This window comes from Apis cerana, linkage group LG7 (genome assembly GCF_029169275.1).
Source record: "Apis cerana isolate GH-2021 linkage group LG7, AcerK_1.0, whole genome shotgun sequence".
Taxonomy (NCBI): domain Eukaryota; kingdom Metazoa; phylum Arthropoda; class Insecta; order Hymenoptera; family Apidae; genus Apis; species Apis cerana.
The window spans coordinates 8,994,286-9,015,416 of NC_083858.1; the positions used below are offsets into that span (position 1 = coordinate 8,994,286).

Below are 21,131 nucleotides of genomic sequence, written 5' to 3' on the forward strand. Positions count from 1 at the left end.
TTTCTATATTTTCTGTATTTTATAAGAACGTGAAACACGAAATTCCAATAATATCGAGAGCACCAACTCGATGCCTTTTTATTCATCTCCTCTTATTTTCCATTTGAGACTGTATCCAATCCCTGCTGGCGAATTGCATAATAATAATATCAAGAAAATCGCTTAAAATTACCAAAAAAAAGAGAGAGAGAGAATAAATAAGGAAAAATTATGGAATGGGATTTAAGAAAAAACGATCACGTTTCTTATATTTTAATTAATCCTTCCCAGGACAGGATAATTTTACTCTCAAAAACACGCGTGCACGAAGATTAAACTGACGGCTGACCGGCATAATTCGAGCAAGAAATTTTCCTTTTTTTCTCTCTCATAACGATTTAATTAAATCTCGCACACGTGTACCCTTCCCTCTTGTCCGAATTTCATTCCTACGCGTTATTTATTTCGATACGAAACCGTCCCTCGGTGTCCAAGCGGAGAGGCTTCTCTCCACGAAACTTTTGTTGTTTCAAAGGAACCTTAGGTAACGTTCGAACCGCGACAGAGTCGAAACGCAATCTGTAAACAAGAAAGTTCTAACTCGACCTTAACATTGCCTGTTAAACCATCCCGGCTTTCACCGGCCAATGCTCCTGTAATGATCAAACTTTCCCTGCCTGATCACGCGGATGATGACATACAATTACGAAAATATCTTCGTATAAAGTTATTCGATGGCAAAGGATCGATAAAAATTCTATTCTATCGAAATTTTTATTAAATGAAATTTTCCAAGTTTTGTAAAGCGCAATGAATACATGGATTTCATTGATATCGACGATAATCGATAATATTTCTTTAGGATTCTCTGATATCCAAAATTTTCCAAAAGATTCGAAGTAAATAAAATTGTCCATTGTGTTGAAAAGTGAACATTCAAAAGTGTCGCAGGAAAAAATTTCTTCGAAGGAAAAATTGTTCCGCCAAAAGATGCTGTACGCAAACTATTACACGAATATCTTTATGAAATATTGGGGGAGGCTTTTGCGACTGACTGTAGATACTTCCGTATTCGATTTACGAACAACTCGGATGCCGTTCGCTTCCATACCGTCGACAAAAATATTTCCAACCCACGCAACCCCTCCGTTCAACTCGATCTCTCGTGTTTAGTCGGCTTTACAAGATTACTCATTTATTTTAGAGATGGTACGCGTCCTCGATAAAATGCATTATGGAGTATCGTATCGCGAACCGTATGACGTTATTCGATTGCTTCCTTCTGACTTTATGACATTCCCTGTATATATATATATATATATATATATATGTATATATGTAGGTATGTAATATGAATGAACGAGTTTTTCAGGAAACTTTTATGCGTCCTTTTATGTGTCTCTCTGCTTTTTCTTTGTTGGTTGGGAATCTTGATAAAAAAAAATATCGTGGTTTGAAAAATTGTGTAAAATCTTCTTTAGATGATAGACTTTAGAAATTATTTTATTAATGTGTAGTATGATTTATATTTTTTGCTTATGAATTCGTGTTTATTTTCATTTATGAAATAAACGGATTTTGATATGTATTTTATAAAATTTTGCATTCAACTCTGTCTTATTTAATTTAATTATTAATAAGATAGGAAGGAAGCCGCCAATACAAATATTTTTCTATAAAACTTCTTTATATATTCCCATAGGATGTGAATAAAATTTGTTACAATGTGTTATTTCACGCTTATTTCGTTTCAATTCCTGTATCGATGGAAGTTACAATATTTGAACGATCAATACACGAAAAAGGAAAAATAGTATTTCGTATGAAGTAACTATTTTCACAAAGGAATTATTTCCACGGATGAATATTGAAAAGAAAGGAAGAATAACGACGTTGTTTCGAAAAAGTAACGGCGCAAATTTACAAATATTTTCGTTAATACTCGAAAAACTGGTGGAGCGTATAAATATCCCGTAATATTTACATATTACGGGATATTTATTTTCTATATTTTCTGTATTTTATAAGAACGTGAAACACGAAATTCCAATAATATCGAGAGCAAGCATTTCAAAAAAAAAAACGACTGCTGTTAAATTCGCGTACACATTACAAATCCTTTAAATCCAGATTTAACGGCGTTTCGAGGAGAAACGGAATTTCTGCCATCTATGTAGAGATATGGTTTCTACGAAAACATATACATAAATCCAGAGAAGTGCTTCTGAAGTGCTCCTTTCAAGACAAACTTCGCCTCTCGCCTTTATACATTCGGCCTCCTCTTATTTATATAAACGTAGAAATTCAAAAATTCAATCGACGTTGCCACGCGAGGAGGAAACGACAATAGAAGAATTTTCATTCGCATTAATCAAATTGCGTGATAAAAGTCCATTTAATTCGATTATTTCTCGTTTAATTAATAAGAGGTCAGGTTTATACGAAAGAATATATTTCAGAAAATATTTTCTTCGAAAGGTATGATTAAATGTCTGAAATTTGGGTTTGGCAAGAATAATTGCATGGCGATTAATGAATTGGTTTTTGAAACGACGATCGAATCTTTAATAAAACTTTTAATATTTGCAGCTTTATCGAAAATAATATTAATCAAGATCTGATTTAGCGAATATGATACATTTTGTTTATAAGAACGCAAAATTAAATCGTATGTTGTTATAATTATAATTATAACTGACTAATAATTACGTTTCGTCAATATTTAATCTTTACATTTTACAATTAAAATTTTTATTGATTTTATGTTGTCAACTATTCTTATATATAATGTTCGAAATTGTAGAATAATTCATGACAATATACAATTATAATGAAACAATTTATAATAATAAATTAATCGAACAATTATATTCATAAACAATTATTCATAAGACAATAATAAATTTTAATTCTGAATAATTTTATTTATCTGTAAACTCTCTATTCAATTATGTTAAAGTAAATCATTTCATCTGAAAACATTTTTTACCATAGGATAATAGAAAATCAATGGGGTTTCAAAAGCATGTATTAATAATTAATACTTGCTCGATTAATATTTTCAAGTAATCAGGCAAAATATGAATATAAAATTTTTTCAAAAAAAAAAACAAAATTCGTCGAAAGGGATCATAAGAAAAAGGAAAAAACATAATGATGAAAAGAAATCTCACGGCTCTATTTATGCGAAGGATAAACAGGGTTCCTCGTCGATAATTCCGTTTGACGAGGGAAAAACGACTCGTTTTTTAACGAAGCTACGACTCGTCGATAAAAATGACAGAACTTTATCAGAACACCATACTGGTCCCCTGCCCGATAACGCGGCCTCGTCCCTGTTGCGCGATTTATGTCGGAGCCGTTATCGTGCCGCGCGAATCGCGAAATTTTTGCATCGTGAAAAATTGGAAAAAATTATTTTGTTCCCGCTCGTCGATGAGAAGGCTAAGCGGCGCCATACGTCACGATATTTGCCCGATATCGGGTTTTCGAACAATCGCGCTCTGATATTTCGTCTATCCATCGAGGAATCGTCAAATAGCGCCGTTTCAAGTTAACTGAAACGAAAAAAAAAAAAAAAAAATATCGATACCTTCGTCGTAATACTCTGTGCATCGGAATTTTTTTATTATCCAAATCTGATGTCTAATTTTTATCATATGCGTAGTTGGTGATACCTTTGAAAGGTGTTGAGGAGGAATAAATATAAAATATGCATATTTTACGATGGATAAAGATCGTATAAATAAAATATTCGTGTAAATTTAAATTTTTTTATAGCACGATTGAATGGAATGAAGATATGTTCGGACATGGAAATGTTATAATATGTATTTTATATGTATATAAGTAACATTTACTTATTAAACTAAATTGTTAATTTTTTAATGGTGACAAAAGGAAATAGAATTAATATCGAATTCAACAGCATCGATCTTGAAGAATTAAAATGAACGATTGGATAATACTTTTACTCGTGTTAAATTTTCATATACGAATGTTATTCGAAATGGAATATCAAGAACCCTGTTATTATCAAATTTATTACTATTAATGAATTATTACAATGAATTATTTATCAATTATCGTCATCAAATTAAAATTGGCCGTGTAAAAAATTACTGTTAACTGAAATCAGATTCCGCCACTTCGTTTCTTGCAACCCTGTTTCCCCTATATAAATGAAACGACGAAACTTTCTTGCCCGATACTCATCCCCGATTGCCGTCGAGGTCAGTCCTATTTATTCACCTCCAACCCTTCCCCTTCAACCCCTTATTTATACACCTGTACAGATATAAAGTGAAGCGATTCCGGCACCGCATGCAAATGAACGGCGAAGTTTCGCCGAGGAAAAGTTTCGCCGGCTGAAATTCGGCCCCTTCCCACGATAAACGGGGGTGCGCGTCACAAGTTTCGTCGCACGGTCCAAGTGTCGGTTCGAAAATACGTTTCCAAGATGAACCCTCGCCTCATCTCCACCCCCTTCACTCGGTGTAAATCGGGGCCGATTTCTTCGAGGGGCGGGGAAAATTCCTCCAACCCTTTCCTCCAACCGGATAAAAAGATAATGAAAAAGAGAGAAGTGGAAGTTCGGCGGAGCTCCACCAGAATTTATCCACTTCTCCTCGCTCCCCCTCCTCTCCTCCCTCCCCGTTTTGTTTCCGCCTTCCGCTGCGCTTTGCAACCGGAAGTTTGTCGTCTTCTTCCCTCTGCTCGCGAATTTTCTTTTTAGGATTCATCCTAACGAAAACTTTGGTTTTCCGTTCTCGGTTTGATCGTTCGTTGCTTTCTGAACGTGTTCTTTTATTAATTTCGTTTCGAGGTTTCGTTTCTTTTCGTATTTCGACCTGTTGAATATCGGGATGATATGGTGAATTGGTGAATTGGTGGTCGAAGATTTGAATCCCTCTTTCGAGAATCTCTTTCTTGCTATTATTTTTTTTTTATTAACTAATTTCGAGGCTGAGAAATAATGCTTGGCTGGGTTAGGCTAGATTGTTATTAAAATTTTGAGAAATATTTCAAAGAATCATCCCTTCAGAAGTTGTATTTATATTATTAGGCAATTATTTGTTAGAGTTAGATTGTTATTATTTGAAAGATAAATGACATACAATTTTGAGAATAAAACTTTCAACAGCTGTTCTTGAGAAAGTGACAAGAGTGATTTTTATTTCTAATTAATGATGTTGATTAATAAAAAAAATTATTATTACTTTTTATGTTTATTCTGTTGAATATCGATGTGAATGTTGTATACCAAATTTTAGAAATAAGAGGTTAGATATCTATGCATATTGTGATTTCGGTTGTTGATTGAATCAAACGACGGATTATTTTATTATATTACGGTGTATTAAAATATGGTATTTGCTTACAGTACAAACAGATTAATTAGAATCAATATTACATCGATTTAATATTATAAAACATGTAATTATATTAATTCAAGTACGGTATTTCCTTATAATAGACAGTTTTATTATAATCAATATTATAATCATTCCGTTCATTTATCCTAAAATGTATTATTAAGTGTATAATCATTGTTTGAATAAAATATTTGGTATTAAATTTCAACTTATTAAAACATAATAAAGTAAATGTAAAATATATGATGATATTACAATTAGATCTAAAAAATAAAATGATTAACACTACTAGATGGTTGCATTAAATGGTACAATTTAATTTTTTTTGGCGAGAGACTTCATTTCAAAGGAATCAAAGGATCTTTCTTCAATGTGAAAAATTTAATAGAAATTTATTAAATTTATTAGAAATATAAGACAAATATAAACATTAAAAACGAACTAAATATTTATTAACAACAATTAATCAAAGATGTTCATTGTAATACACACATATCCTCTTGAAAATTATTAAATTATGATTAATTAAAATATCAACGAAAACATTATTTTTAAATTGATAATCTCAAGATATTAACTCTGAATTTATAATCATTTTACTTCCCTATGAATTATTAAATTCTTAAACTTGTCAGACGAACTTGCACGTGTAAGCAATACTCGTGCTCATCCAGACTATTGGATTATTGCTATATTACATTTCAACCCTATTCGCGTTCTCCTTACATGACGTCTCGTAATTCACGACCTCGAATCCACCATTTCTTCCTCAACTTCCCCTTTCTCGATGTTTCTTGTGATGCTTCTCATGGTCTTTTGCACTCGAAAATTGCTTAGAAATCTGTCCCACGTTCGAATTCTTAGTAATTTCATTTTTCACGATGATTTCTTCGAGGATATCGAGAATATCCCATAAATCGTCGTTCATACTTTCTCAAATTTTACATAATCTTCCTCGAAATATCTTACAAGAATATTCGATTATTAGGAATAATTTTATTTTATTAATTTAGTATCGATAATTAATATCTCATCCTATGTTTCGAATTATATATTATCTTATGTAAATACTTTGATCATTTAATAATTTCCCTATTAACTCGAATAATCCATTATTCGTAAGATACTTATCATCTCTCAAATTACTTCGAAAAATCTGTCGACTCGACAAAACGAAACTTTACATAGAAGAATCGAGGAAATCACCTTTGTCCACGAAAATCTTTCGCATTAAGCATGGCAATCATTTCGCGATTACCTGAGGGAGGTACATTCTGTGTCGTCAACAAACACCGCCCACCCATAAAATTACCTTAAGAGCCGTTCCTTGTCAGATTTCAGCAGAAATAGAAGCGAATCCAGTCCTCCTCGAGCTACGATCCAAACAAATTTCTCTCGTTTTTCTTCTTTCTTCACCCTCCTCCTCTACCAATCGGCGGCAAATACATTAAAGCTTCTACCGATACGAGATGAAATTCTGTTTTTTGAAAATCGACGATTAAATTATGTGTATCATTATGTGAATGGAAATGTCGATTTTTTAAGGACGTCAAAGGATCGAATATGAGAGAAGAATTATGTTTTATTAAATATTTCTGTAATTACGATGTCAGAGAGACGAAAATTTTTCCCTCGATTTTCTGCGAAAAAAATCGGTTGAATAGAAAGATATTTGCTTCCTTAGTTTTCATGTATGAAGTATTCATATTTTTGTATTTCACAGGCAAATTTATTAAAATTATTTGTTAAATTGAGATTTTTTTTGTTCAGCGTTTCCTTTTCAAAAATATTACTGTTGCGAATTTATTGAAATTTTTGATTTTATTGATCGTTTTTAAGCATTGTTACAGCTAGAAAAAGAACATTATTTCATTAAAAATGATATCTTCTTTGGAAATTTTTTTTAATATTTTTTTAAATATTACGATTTATTTTTTAACGTATAATATAATGTAAATAATAATATAATACGTATATTTTTCATGATATCAAAAATCAAATAAAAATTATCATTTAAAATTTGATCAAAAATTGAATTCTATGAATATTAAGGTTATAAATATTAAAAATTATTAAATACAAAACAAAGTGTATTCTTTTATATTTACATTTTATATTGTAATCGATAGAAATTTAATATTTGATATACAATATTTAATATCGAAAAATTACAAATTTATTATCTTTTTACAATTTATTCCAACAGTTTACTTTAGAAACTGTTATTACATACCCAATTTATATCACAGTTCATCTAATAGTTATACACATATTTCTCTAAATTCTAGAAACTTTAAAATTGAAAATTAAAAACAACCATAAAACGTACATATTTTTAATCCAATCGAAAAAAATAATTCGATCATCCTTCGTTCAATTTCACTTTGCGAAAACAAATAAACAATATAATATTACACATCTAAAAAAATATCTAAATCGTTCAAACGATTATTATAATTCACGTATCACGATCCTAACGATAAACGATTACAAAGATATTAATTGAAAATTCCCTTTCTGCCTTTCCGCCTGTGATAACAAACTGGACTTTTGATCAACACTCTCTCTGTAAACATAATTCGATCCCCGATCGATGAAACTGCCATAATCCCGAATATTCTCCGATAATAATAATAATCCAGAAATTTAACAGAACAAATCCTGGAAAAGGGATCGACGGTGGTGGTTTGGGATATTTACGAGGCTGGGAACGATGGTTCAATATTTCGTTTATCCGTAATCGTTGCTGGATGGCCGGTTTTTATCGATCTCGTTTACCGCGCAAAATGGCCGCGATATTTACGTTTTATAATTCACTGTGGTTCATTCGACATTGCAAAATTGGCATCCACCGATACATACGTATATATTTCACGTATTTCGCGCTAATTCTTTATTTTCCTTTTTTTTTTATTCGTTTCCATTTTCGTATCTTATCTTGTTTCCCTTCTTTTTCCTTCTTTTTGTCGGTTGTTCGCGTAACTGAGCAACGTACGAGCACGATTAATCGATTGGAATCGATGTGCGCGATAATTATAAAATAATTACGAGGAGATATTGGATTTTAAGTATCGTGGGAAATATTTCGTTGGCTTTTTGCGACCACGCGTTTGGAATTATTGGTTGAGAGTAATTTTATACACGTTAGGTTGGATAACGCGTTCGTTCGCTATATTTCGAAAGGAATATCGTACAAATTTCGTGTTCAAAAGTACTATCTTTCGTGAAGATATTCTACAATGTATCTTTCTTAAATCGAGTTGCGGTTTTGCTAATTAATTCGTATAATTTGTGAGAAGAGTATTTGGATCGAATAGATAACTTGCGGGGGAAGGAAAAAATATTTTCACATGTTTCGATACACATTTTCCTGGATACAAAAATAATATGCAGTGATTTTTGAAATATCCATTGAAATGTTAATTAATTATTAATTAATTATTTCATTTATCGCATCGAAAACAGGATCATCATCATCCATTCAACACAACGATGAAAATTTGTGTAATGGTTATTGATTAACCATTACACATTTACACAAAGAAGTCAATATCGTGATAACTTTGTTACTTTTTTCAAAAATAATTTTTGAAAAATTATCTCTTAAAGTTTTAATCGTAGTCATCACTGTTGATAAAATACAGATAACAATTTAATTAAAATTGAATCGATGAATATCTATACTTTATTATTATCCACTCGGGGGATGCATTAATCAATTTCGCATACTCTAAACAATTTTTAATTTTTAATTCCATTCGGAAAAATCAAATAATTCTCCAATGAAATTGATCAGATAAGAGTTCCATCTCCCAATATTCAAATTTCAACTTAACTTCCTATCCCTTATCAACAACGCAAAATATTAATTAAAATTATCTCGTCAAATTCATAGAAAAACATCGGCCGATTATACTTACACGATCGATGAACGACAGCCTAATCGTTAAAATCCGGGCCAGCTTGAATACATCGAACGAAAAAAAATCTCCTCTGATCCTGGTAATCGTTGCTCGTTAAAGATCAATGGTACTTAGATGGATCAGACGAGATGAAGAGAATCGACGTGAAAGAGAGAGAAATAAGAATTTACCACGGAGAAATAGAGATAAAAAGGAAGAAAGGAGAATTTTCCGCGCGTGTAACAAATAAGAAATGGGGCCGAATGGCAAAGAGATAGAGAGAGAGAGACGAGAATTTATCACGCGTGTAACGGAGAAGTATAGATAAAAGAGAAGAAAAGGGAAAGAGGACGAGAGAGATAAGGACGTAGATGGGGGATGTGAGAATGGCCCACCCAATGGGATTAACCCTCGTCCCGTTAATCCTTTTATTGGGGCGGCAAATCCTGCGACAGGTCACGAAAGAGGATGTCTGTTAGATCCTCGGATTCGCGGCCTGATATATCCAACACGAGAGAAAGAGAGAGAGAGAGAGAGACTGGAAGTATATCGAAATGGTTACCTGGCCTCGATGGTCTAACGATCACGATAACGGATCTAATAAAGGATCCACGTGTGTTGGCGGAGAAAATTTGGGGCCGGTCGCTATAAGAGCGTTTAAGACGATTCGTTCGAGCGATAATTTCGATTAATTGCCTGGATCCGTTCGATTTTTATCCGAACTTTTTACGAACACGTATCGAGATGGAAAAAGGAAATAATAATGTGAGAGGTGAAGAAAGAGTAGAATGGTTTTCAAACGAATCGACGAAAAATATTGCCAACTAGTTATTGAATATTCAGAATAGATGAATCTTTGTAAAAGAATTTGTATATAATTTTATCACCACGAATATATCACGAGAACGAGGATGTGTATAGGTAAAAAAGCAGAGGAGAGACAGGCGATAATAAATAGGGGATGGATGGAACTCGTCTTCTTGGGTATACCAATGGTCCCATACTTGGCTACTTGTACGACACGCGTGTCTAGGGTGTGCATGGAGGAGAGGATGAGGTGGATAAGCGGGATCGCGATCAAAAGGGAGGATATTGATTTCCATTTGAACACGAGCGTGCCCCTTTCACCCCTTCCCCTACGTTTGAGCCAGGACGTGCCGCCTGTCGATCAAACGACGAATTTTACCAGGCCTTTGATGTCTGGATGCGCGGCTGATTAAGTTTGTGGATCCCTTGCACGGTCAGATTCTTCGAGACATGGTAAAATTGTGAATCGATGAAGAGGAAACGAAGGGATGGTGCAAGTGTGAAAGAAGAATGAGGAGAGGAGAAGGATGACGGGAAGGGAAAGAGGGGGGGGAGGAAGATTATGGAAGGTGATTGTGTTTCACAGATAAGGGAAGTTTGATTGATGGAGGATTCTTTGAAGTTTTTTTTCTTGCTTTTTTTTTTTTTTTATTTCAGTGGACAATCTCTCTTTGAAAATTTTAGCGTGCTGAGATTCGAAAGGTTAAGGGTAATTTGGCGAGCAACGTGCTCCAAGTTACTTTGAATAATTTATTTGCTTCTCGATTATTTCTTTATTCGATGGAACTCCACGTCCAGTCACGAACGTAATCTGAAACGAAAATCTGAAATTATAAAATCAATTTCAATTTAGTGAATAAAGATTACGTGATAATTATCGATGGAAGAATATAAATAAAATATAGTATTCTTTTTTTTAAAAAAAAAATTAACTATTCAATCTTGAATTTCACTTACACCTGAACATTTCAACAAATAATTTATTTTGTTCAAAACGAAACTTCAAACGAAACAAAGTTTTACTTCATTTTTCGACTTATTTTTACACCTAAAATTATCACTTAATAAGATTTCAGAAACATCTTGTATAATCATCAATCGACAGAAACATACTTCTTTCGAAGAAAAAGAAAATTATTAAATATTTCTCTAAGAAAATGCACAATTTGCAAATATACGAAAGGAGCAAATAAAAAAAAAAAAAAAGAATTCGATCAAAAATTTCCATACAATCAATTTCCATCGGGAGAGGATTTACAACTCCAATCGTCAAGTGTCGAAAGAAACCGATTTTCCAGGCGTCCTTTCACGAAGGATGTAAGAAAGGGGAGAAGAAACGGAAGAAAGGTGAGGCAAAAATTCACGAGACATCGATGGTGGTGAGAAAGGACTAATGGCGGAAGGGTGGAAAGGGCTCGAGAGAAAGAAAAGAAAAAAAAAAAAAGAAAAAGAGAGGAACGCGGTTTGGCCTAACAAATAGAATGGCGAAGAACGAGCGGTTTTATCGTAACCGATAGGATCTCCAAATACGGCCGACCGAGTCGTTTGTCTCGGGCAAACGACGACACGTGCGAGACCTACGTTTTCCCTTTCCTCCTGTAATTAATCTTCTTTCGTGATTTTTCGCGGCACGCGTTGCACGTACGTGCTGTTTAACGATAAATTCTTCTGGCGTCTCATTTGATCGAAGAATGCGTATTTCTCTCGTGGGAAATATATTCATTCGAGTGACAGTTTGATAGTCGATAGATTTTCTTCGATGATGTCTTTCTCTTTTTTTTTTTAGTTGTATAATTACTTGGAATAAATTTATTTGAAGTGAGGATGTTTGCAGGTAAATTTTAATAGATGTTATTTGAAGGGTGAATTATTTTTAAGCGACTCGCGTGTCAAACGTTTTAGTATTTTTCATACATGATAATGAGATACGAAGAGAGAATTTTATTATCGTGGAAAAATATTTTTATATTTACATTGTCAAGTGAATATCTAAATATAGCAACGAAAAATTAAACAAAAAAAATAAAATAACGAAAATTTATCTTGATAACACTAAAAAATTTATATTTATACCTTCCAAATATTTTTGATTTCGCATTCTGTCATTAATTTCATTCGATTCAATTATTCTCCTTTTATTTACTATTCCACTTTGAATATCCAAAATAATGAGACTTTCTATAGGGAAATTAGAAGAAAATTATTAACTTTCTAATTAATACCGAATTTGAGTTTCGCTGTTGGAGAATAATTCTAACAACAATACCGAGAATCGAAAATTCCATTCAACAAATTCAGTTAAAACTCGTTGTGTACTCGTTACATCGGTGAATGGTCATTCAGAGAAATGAAACGCGACATTTTATATCGACGGGAATCGATCTTTTGTTCCTCCACTCTCTTCTTTTTTTTTTTTCTTTTTTTAAAGTGCGGTAAACATACGTGTGTACCATTAATTCGAACGAAAACATAATCTACGTTATCGCTACACGGTCCTGTAATTAATCTAACTTTTTCAAACTTCGAAACAACGTCCCCGGTGCTCGAGTAACAAACATTTGAAGTTGGAGCACCTGTTTACCGGTGTTGACGCCAGATTTTCCTGCAACTTTTCTGTTTGAGTATATGCTCGAGTCATTCTCTTTTTCTTTCTTTTTTTATTTTCTTTTTTTTTTTTATTTTTTTCTTTCAATATTCGCAACGTAAAATTCACGTTGATAAATCAAATCACTTGATGGCTGATTAAATCATGAGAAATACCGTTTTCACGGAAATTGTATCGAAATATCGTTGATTGTTTCTGATTGAAATATCAAACATTCAGAATGTTTCGCGTTGAAAACGACTTTATATATTTTCGAATTAATTTCTACGATCGTTAAACAATAATAAATTATCGAAATCTTTCTAAATTTAATTATCTACTGGCAAAAATTAAAACTAATTATAATAAGATGCAATATTTAAAAATTGCTCTTTGTCGCGTCAAGTTTGCATCGAAAAAGAAAAATTCGAAAATAAAAAGATAATAAATATTAAAACAATAATAAAATTAACTCTGTGTATTATTAATTATAAAATGATTCGATTTCAATTACACAATAATGAAAACGATAAAAGTTTTGTCATTCGTTCAGTTTTGCATGTTAATTTGACTTATGTAAAAAATTGTGAAATATGTCAATGAATCTCTATGAAAAAAAAAAACATTAAAAGAAATACATAAATTATATACATAAATTGAAGGAAATGAAAAGGGAAAAATATTTGTGAGCTCAATTACGCTGAGAATTAATTTATAACATGTAACAGAGTTGGTGAAAAAAAAAAAAGTATAAAAATATTTAAAATTTTAATCAGACACGGCTTTACAAGCGAAATAAATATCGATAAATTACTTTTCCTTTGAAATGGATATTTCGTTCAGAGCGCAGATATTTTTTTTCTTCGAAACGAAGTTCGAATGATTTCATTAAAAGTCTTTACTTTACTTTTTTAATGAAATTTTTGCCGAGTAGAAAAATATTGATTATTTACCTCGAGAAATTTGAATTGTTCGTTTGATTATTTTTATCAAACTTGTTTTTTCCAATTATACATTATACGTGATTTAGGAAAGGATAAAATACCTCAATCGATATAAATATGATATATATAAACAAAATATGATGGTGGTGGTTTCGTTATATTTATTTTGTTACAAATTTTATACATGCGTGGACACTTTTCCCGATTTCAGACGAAAAAAAAAAAAATTACATCCAGAGAAATTTATGTGACGTTCGAAAATAATTTTTGAAAATATTTCCCAGTGGGAAAAAAAAGATAAAATAAAATATTTAAAAGAGGCTATGCAAATGTAAAACAAAGAAAAGATTTGATTGAAACATGAATCATGACGATTGAAAAAGATCTGTAAAAACAATGTTGTTTCGATGTCAACAACAATAATGATACGTGAAATATTGTCAATGTAAAGTTAGATATATACACAACATAACCTAGCTGCAACAAGGTTTTACAATCATGGGAAAATTATATCCATTTACGCGCTAAATGGAAAACTTGTATTGACTTCGCAAATACTATATGTGTGTATATATATATATATATACATATTAAATGAAAAATTCGTAAAAAGTAATAATTCGTAAAATGCAATAAAAAAGAGGAGTAAACTGAAAATTTTATGAAAAACAATTGTCTGGAATCGATCGAGGAAATGTTGATACGATTTTCACAATTATTAAGTGATTTTTTCTAGAATTATTCAAATAAAAATTCTTCTTAGAGCACATTAAAGGAACAATTGTTTTCTTCAAAATCAATTATCGAGTAGCAAAATATCATAAATAAATAATTTAATTTCAAATAATTAGTTAATTTAATTTGAAATACTATCAATTAAATATAATTAATTTTCAAATAAAAAAATATAATTTCAAAATTCCTCGATACGATTAACTCGAATAAAAATGTAAAGTTTGATTAATAATAAATTTTAACAAAAATTCACTCGTCTCCCAATTTCATTTCTCATACGAAAGAAAGTAAGATATATATTCTTAAAATATACGAATTTCAAACTATTATTTCTAACGATCTATCGACATCGACAATTTCAAAATTATTACAATCTCAACTAATCTCCAAGTCTAAAAAATTCCCAATATTTCAATTTAATCTGTAATAAAAAAAAAGAGAAAGGAAAAATAATTCTTTTCTAGCGGACACGACTCGAAAGAGGCGACGATCCTCGATCCTCCAAGTCTCTCTCCCTCATCGGTTCTCGATCCAAGGTGGTTCGTTCGAGAACACATCTTGGCGCGAGCCAGGTGCTCAACATCTTGGTCTCGTCGTTTTGCCATCGGAAACCTGTCAGGCGCAGCCAGTTTCTTATCGTGTCGGTGATCTTCCATGAAACAAGTCGGGAAAACTGGAGGATGCTCTCTCTCTCTTTTCTTCCCCTATTGCAGCTTTCCGTCCCGCAATCGAACACCTTTCTTCCCCCTCTTCTCCTTCACTCTCTCTCTCTCTCTCTCCCTTTTGCCTATTCCACTCTCGATGGTTTCGCGGTTTGTTAAAAATGATCGCGATACGAGACAACGGGGCGAAACTTCTCCTCCTCTTTTTTTTCTCCCTTCCCTCCTCCTCTGTTTGCTAACTTTTCCGATCAAAGTGCAGATAGAGCGTGGCAAGGAAGAAGGAGGAGAAGAAGAAAAAGAAGGAAAGAAAATAAAGGAAATCTCGCGGCGCGTCTATCTCGCGGGAAAACACGAGGTGGAAGTCAAAAGGAAGCGAGGAGAGAACGTTAAGGCGAGCAATCTCGTGCTTGTTCCCTCCCACCCCCCTCTTCTCGAAATTGCACACGCGTTATTGTTCCTGGATGAAGTTCAATCGAGGATCTCGCAGCGAGCGTGCTTCCATTTTTAGATTCAAGAACTTTAGGGAAATTGGGAAAGCTTTTTGTAAAATTATCGTTGCTCCGATTTGTTAACCGAGTTAAAATGTTAAGAAGATGTATAACAAAAGCTTTTCAGTTGAGGGGGGAGGGGATGTGCGATATACTTGTAATGTTGGAAAGTTGGACGATCGATCCGCGTGATTTATATTCCTTTTTGTTAAGATTTAATTAATAATTTGGATTGGAGAAGGTATTTTTATAAATACGTAAATCGATAAATCTTTGTTTTAATTTTTGATTTGTATCAAAATGTAAAGAAGAAAAAAAAAGAAGAACTTATTTAATTGTTGTATCATTAAATTGTCATTTTGTATCGATTCGTTATTGCCTCTACGAGAAAAATATATCGATGCATTTTATAAAAAATAATATCAATTCATAAAATCATTGCACGAAACGATAATGAATGGGAAAATCTGCAATAAATCTGTTCATTTTTTATCCAATTTGCGAAACAATTTGTTTCGATGATATACAATATCTTTTTTTTTTAGGTTCATTACGCGTAATAAATCAAAATCGTTTAAAAATAAAACCACTCTTCTCTTGCTGCAGAGTATTGAATATCGTCCATCTTGTTAGCGAAACTTTCGTTATCATTTGAAAATATATTTCGTAAATATGATCATTTTTTACGACTAATAAATGACGATCTATTTATATTTAATCAGTTTAAATTATTCAATTTATAAATATATTACTTCAAATTTTATATACCCAAATATTTTAATTACAACCGTGCACAAGTTTGAAATTAAAGCGATTTTAATCTCAAAAATCAATGTGAAGCATTGCCCTTTAAGCTGTTTTAAATAAATTGTGTCGAAAAAATTATAAATTATAATCCATTATAATCCACAAAATTTATAAATATAATTTTCCCGTTTTATTATGAAACGATATCGAGTTTAATTAATTTATGCAAATTTTTATTAATTATCTGTTTCGCAAATAGAATACGAAGGATATGAATAAAATAATTTTGTAAAATTATGTATATCGTTTTGCATAATACATTGCTTAATAAATTGAAGCAATTAAAACATGTGAAGAATTTAGATCGAGGAATATCATTCAAATTTAAAATCTCACATGTGCCATGTTTCATTTCATACTACACAGTTTATAGATTTCTTTGATTGTGATATAATAAACAATTTAACAAGATAGAATATTTATTATATCTGCTTCATCAATCAATCAACATTTTAACATTTTTTAAAAATCTTTTCAATTATTACAATTCCTTTTACCATGATTGAGAAATCAAAAAAGTTTCTCTAAAAAAAGATCGCTAAAAATTAAATTTATCTACGTCTCTCTTTCCAAAAAGTTTCTCTGAATCTTGGACGAGTACGATTCCATCCGCGTCCCAACACGGTCGGTCAAGCGACCAAGATGGAGAAGAAAAAGTGGAAAACTCACACGTTGTGGAAAGTCTCAAAAGAGAGGGGCGACTAAAAAAAAAAAGAATTAAGAAAAAAAAGAAGAAAAGAAAGAAAGAAAGAAAGAAAAGGTGGAAGTGAAGAAAAGAAAAAGGAGGACGTTTGGTCCGCCGGGGAGAGTGGACGGTCCTTGAGAAATTCCATGGCGTTATTACGCGTCTTCCGCGCCACATACAGCGGAGAAAGAATAATGGCCGTTTCCTGCGCCGACTTCCAACCCTTCCCCCGCTCGAAATGAAAAATCCGGGGTACGCGACGCTTGTGCAGGAAATGAGGCCGTGAGCTTGGTCTCTTGACTTTTTTCTTTTTCTTTTTTTTCCTTTCTTTCTTTTTTTTTTTCTTTTTTCTCTCCTCCCCTCCGATAATGTCCGACTCAAGATGAATATCGCGAGACAATCCGGCTTAATCTCGTGTTTGCCAAAGAAGTTGGCAGTGCCACGATTTTCTTGATTTGACCGATTAAATTAAAATTAAGGGGAAAGGGATTCTCGAAAATGACAAGTTTGTTCTGTGTCACGATATTGAAGAGAATGTTGCGTGATTTAGGAATTTAATAGTTTTCGGTTTGTTTATGGATACAGGGAGAATGAGAATTTTTCTCTTTTTCTCTTTTTCTTTTATTTTGTTGATTAAAATTTATCGAAACGATTACTGTAAGTAGAAACTTTGTTAAACGGATAAAGTTAATTTTTAAATTGGATTTCATTATTGGATCATAATTATTTTAAATCTGCAGTTCTATTTGTTATTAATATAGAATTATTATTTGTATGATTACAATACAAATAAATAATACAAAATTTTTTCTTATATAAAAACCAAAAAAGGTAGAGTAAGGAATCTATAATACTTTTTAAACATATTTAAATATTATAATTATAAAAAAAAAGAAATAATCAAAATATTTCTTCGTGATGACAGAATTGCAGCCAAATAAAATTTGTTTTTTTGTGTGAAATAAATCCATACACAACAGTAAAGTATAAGTAATTTCCTGATATAATTCAAAATTTATATCGAACACATTAATTTTCAATATTTCATGTTATTTTTTTATTCAAAAATATAGACAAATATATTTAAAATATTTTCTGTATTGTACGAATGGATGATTATATTAAACAACCTCTACTATTACATTACTATTATTATTCATAGTATATAAATATATAAACATCCTAAAATAATTTTATAACAGAATTTCAAAGTACCACATCAAATTAATATACCAATATCTATAATAAATTGTAGTTTCTATTGTTATACAACGACAACACAATGGTTGTTATTGTCCATCATTATCATTCAATAACAGTACAGTTCAACAGAAAGTATCATCATTCATGAAATGAATTTTCCAACCTCTTTAACAATATAATTTTTATCATATCATTACACAATAACACGTTTAACCTCCTTTCCATTCAATCTTCAAAAAATTATACGCTTCACCTCCAACCCATCTTCTTCCATTCAACAACAATTCAATATTTCATTTCAAAATACCACATTAATTTTCCAACCTCTTCAACAATATAATTTTTATCATATCATTATACAATAACACGTTTAACCTCTTTTCCTTTCTTAATCCTCAGAAAATTATATAACACTTCTTTCTTCTCAAAGAACTTCCCTACCATTCATCATCAACAACAATTCCAAACAGCATTTCAAAATACCACCAACCACTTGATTTTAATTAATTTTCCAACCCTAATTTTCCATTTTTTAACCATTATGCAATTATACAACAATAATCTTCGACGTTAATATTATTCTCTCCCCAAACTACCCCCTTCCCTTTCAAAGAATCGCCCTCTCCCCAAACGGCCGGAAGCCACGAGATACGCCTTCGGCAACCGCGCCATTTTCTCCGAATTTTGAAAACGTAACACGACTGCTACGACATTCACTTTGCTCCCCCCTCCCCCCTACGAATACACACGAGGCGAATTCTAGAAATCTCGAAGCCGGCACCGGTGCTCCAGTAACTGTGCTCCAGATAATCGGCAAATCGGGGAAACTTTCTCCATTGTACGCCGCAAGTTCGCGGTTCGAGGAACGGATCCCAGGAAACAGGGGCCTGATAATTCTGATAAGGGCCGCCACGTGTACAGGTGTCTGTATATAAGTGTACACTTGCACGTGTGTGCACGGATAGGAGGCACGTAGGAGGCGGCTGTTAAAGGACAAGTAGGAACACGCGTGATAGGACGAGTTAGCAACTTAAATGGCCCGTGAACCGTAGTTGGAATTACTTGTTGTCTAGTTGCTAAATATAATACGAGGGGACAATTCCAGATATATACGAGTCTATATACTTGTCGCCGAATTACGATCTCGGAGCGTCTTCGAGGAAGACGGGGATGGAAACGTTGCAGGACACGTTTGGAGAATATAATATTCGAGGTGGTGTCTTTCAGGATTGTAAATATCTTGATGTTTTCGATGAAGAAAAGAAGAAGAAGTATCGAGTTTCGTTATTTTGTAAATCTGGAATTAATTTTTGGCAATACAGTAAATTGTAATTAATATTGAGTATTCTTCAAATTTTAAAGAACATTGGATTTAATTAAATAAACATCCTTTCAAAAAGAAATCGAATCTGTGATAATCTTTCTTTCTCTCTCCACAAATTTCATTCCAATTTAAATTCATTCACTTTCTCTTTCGCGAGCACAATTTAATTCCACACGTTTCTCAGTTTTACAAATTATAAGGAAATCAAATTCATTCGATTCCGATTCCATCATGTAATAATACTCTAACTTCTAACGTTTCATTAACCCAGTTCCATCTGCGTGATCGAGCTCGTTAGCATAGCTAACGTCGAGTGGCTTTTCCTCTTTTTCGACGGCTCTGTGTGTCGTCGAGTAGTTCCGACGAGAGAAATCCGTCTGACTTTCTTCGTTCCTGGCCCACTCGAGATCTCGCGCCGGCTCGGTTACAATTCCGGAACGCTCGAAACTTTTCGAGTGAAAAATAATTCAGCAAGCAATATTCGAGAAGAATTTCTCCGCGAATCTGAGCAGATGGCGCGTGTGAGTTACGATGCCGACTCCTTTTCCCAGGAATAAGATGGCGAACTTGAAATAATTAATCAAACGTATCACGCGTGCAACTTCTTTGTTGAATCGGGCAACGAGGAATGAACTCTATGCAAATTCGAGTGTTGCTCGTGAAATTGAAGTTAACTTCTCTGAATTCGAAGATAAGATTTCGAATTTAGGGTTGGAGAGGAGCAGATACTTTTAAGTGACTTTAATGCGAATTACATAGTATTTAAACTAATAAAATTGAATGGCAATTTATTGTAACGTCTTATATGAATCAATTATATGAACGATGAAAGAATTTTTATAAATAATATATTTCTTAATATGATTCAAATCTACGAAAATTACCACGAAACTCGTTTAATGATTAAATTATTCTTCTACATAGATTTCGAGATTTAGGAGAACTCGAATATTCAAATTTGAAAAAAATTTGGTCACTTTAATAATAATTGTATCTATCGCGCGCAGCATTTTATTTTTTTCGTCATTAATCCACTTTTAATTATTTATCATAACAACTATATTAAAATATTACGTAAATTAGAATATCGTCGCGCAAAGATTTCTTCATATGTGAATATTCTCATTTGTCGACGTCAAAACGTTAAACGAAGGGTTGCGTTACACCTGGCATGTGCATCGTGCGGTTGAGAGTGGTGGGTGAGAGTGTCATATGCAACAGCGCCTATGCGCACAGGATGGAAACTTGGTGTCATTAGTCTGTCCAAGGGTGGAAACCGTAATCTATATAATAATAGACGTCACCTTGCTCGTACCAATACGCGAAGCCGATAATACCGTGGCCATCTGCTGCCTGTTTTATCGCGAAACCCTTCTGCACTACTCGTCGCAACTTTGGTACACGTATCTCGAAGGGAGAAACAGGTGTTCTTCTCTATTATAGGCCGTCCGTATAATCGATGTTGTTTATCAACGGAGGACTCGTGTCTAATTTAAATAACAGGATAATTGTATTCAATTACGTTTTACAAAATTATCAATTTGCGAATAAAATCATAAACGTGCGATACTAGAGCTAATCATTTTAATAAAATTTCGATCATCATCGATGATGTCGCTATTTTTATCCTTGCTGC

General features: G+C 32.6%; 2 protein-coding genes across 6 annotated transcripts in view; one reads left to right on the top strand and one right to left on the bottom strand.

Moving 5' to 3' along the window:
- Positions 1–21,131, bottom strand: part of LOC114577732 (uncharacterized) — a 444,442-nt gene that overhangs the window by 208,407 nt on the left and 214,904 nt on the right. Inside the window, exon 4 of one of the 4 annotated variants that reach the window (XR_009830538.1) lies at positions 8,446–10,874. The exons of the other annotated variants lie outside the window; for them this stretch is intronic. The gene's annotated coding sequence lies outside the window, so the exon portion shown is untranslated. Of the gene's footprint in view, positions 1–8,445; positions 10,875–21,131 lie in introns of those variants that run through there. 4 annotated transcript variants of the gene reach the window in all.
- Positions 1–21,131, top strand: part of LOC107999292 (glutamate receptor 1) — a 264,212-nt gene that overhangs the window by 151,913 nt on the left and 91,168 nt on the right. The window lies entirely within an intron of this gene.